The sequence below is a fragment of the Vulpes lagopus genome, chromosome 24 (assembly GCF_018345385.1).
Source record: "Vulpes lagopus strain Blue_001 chromosome 24, ASM1834538v1, whole genome shotgun sequence".
NCBI classification, from domain to species: Eukaryota; Metazoa; Chordata; class Mammalia; order Carnivora; family Canidae; genus Vulpes; species Vulpes lagopus.
In genome coordinates, this window is record NC_054847.1 from 15,090,259 (window position 1) to 15,092,044 (window position 1,786).

General features: G+C 33.7%; 1 non-coding gene across 1 annotated transcript; it reads left to right on the top strand.

Annotated features, from left to right (window-relative positions):
• Nucleotides 1-862: 862 nt before the first annotated feature.
• LOC121482187 lies at nucleotides 863-964 on the top strand. The gene has a single exon (XR_005985543.1). It is a non-coding gene; the product is annotated as a U6 spliceosomal RNA (small nuclear RNA).
• Nucleotides 965-1,786: the final 822 nt, after the last annotated feature.

The window sequence follows — 1,786 nt, forward strand, 5'->3', positions numbered from 1 at the left end:
CATGGATCATGTTTTTGGTGTCAAATCTAAGAATATTTGTCTAACCCAAGGCCACAAAGACTTTATCCTGCTTTCTCTTATAAGTTTTATAGCTTTGGCTCCACTTTGAAGCCTGTGGTCCATTTTAGGTTAATCTGTGTATGGTGTGACATAAGTGGCTAAATTCATTTATTCACATATGCATATTCAATTGTATTAGCACTGTTTATTGAAAAAATGATCTTTTCTACAGTGGATTGTTTTGGCATCTTGCCAAAAATAAACTTCATTAATGTAGGGATATAGTTCTATACTCTTTGTCCTGTTCTATTGATTAATATGTCTATCCTTATAATAAAACACTTTTTTGATTACTGTGTTATATAATAAATTTTAAAATGAGGTAATGTGATTTTTTCTTTTTATTCTTTTTTCTTTTTAAGATTTATTTATTTATTTGAGAGAGAAAAAGAACATAGCAGGGGGAAGGGGAGAAGCAGATTCCCTGCTGAACAGAGAGCCCAATATGGGACTTGATCCCAGGGTCCTGGGATCATGACCTGAGCTGAAGGCAGACACTTAACCAACTGAGCCACCTACGTGACCCTCAATTTCCATTTTCTTTTTCAAACTTATATGGGCTAGTCTAGATCTTTTTGCATTTTCATACACATTTTAGGATCAACTTGCTAATTTCTACAAAAACAAGTTTGCTGGAACTTTGAGTAGGATTGCATTTGAATCAGCAGATCTTAATAATTTGAGTTTTCCAATCTATGAATATGGTATGCTTCTCCATTTATTTAGATCTTTTAAAAGCATTGTTTTAAAGTTTTCAGTGTATGGGTTTTACACTTATTTTATTAACATTTCTTTTAGTGTTGTGCTCGCTTCGGCAGCACATATACTAAAATTGGAATGATACAGAGAAGATTAGCATGGCCCCTGCGCAAGGATAACATTTCTTTTAGTGTATTATTTTTTTTCTCACAATTGCAAGTAGAATTTTTTTCTTAATTTCATTTTTAGATTGTCACTAAAATACAGAACTAGGTTTTTTTTTATTATTATTATTGGTCTTGTACCCTACAAACATGTTAAACTTACTCATTATTTCTAGGAGATTTTTGTAGATTCCATCAGATTTTCTATTCACAGTATCTGAATAAGAACAGTTTTACTTCATTCTTACCAGTCTGGATGCCTTTACTTCTTGTTCTAGAATATTCCTAGGTAAAACCTTCAGCAACGTTTTGAATAGAAGTGGTAAGACTGGGCATCCTTGTCTTGTTCCTGATCTTAGGAGAAAACTTTCAGTCTTTCACCGTTAAGTTTAACACTAAGCTATAGGTTTTTTAGAAGCTTTTTATCAGTTTGAGGAAATTTGGTTTTTGTATACTTTGTGGAGAGTGTTGATATTTTTTTATTTCTATCATGAATGAGTATTGGATTTTATCAAATGTTTGTCCTATGTCTGTTGAGATGATCATGTGATTTTTTAAAAAATATTTTGTTTATTTGAGAGAGAGAGCACATGCAAGCATGAGTGACAGGGAGGGGCAGAGGAAAAGGGAGAAGCAGGCTCCCTACTGAACAGGGAGCCCAATGTAGGGCTCAATCCCAGGACTCTGGGATCATGACCTAAGCTGAAGGCAGATGACTAACTGACTGAGCTACCCAGGTGCCCCAATGTTCATGTGATTTTTACCCTTTATTCTATTTAGCATATACTATTAATTTATTTTCAGATGTTAAACCAACCTTAACTTTCCTGAGGTAATTTCCAGTTGATCACAGTGTATAAATA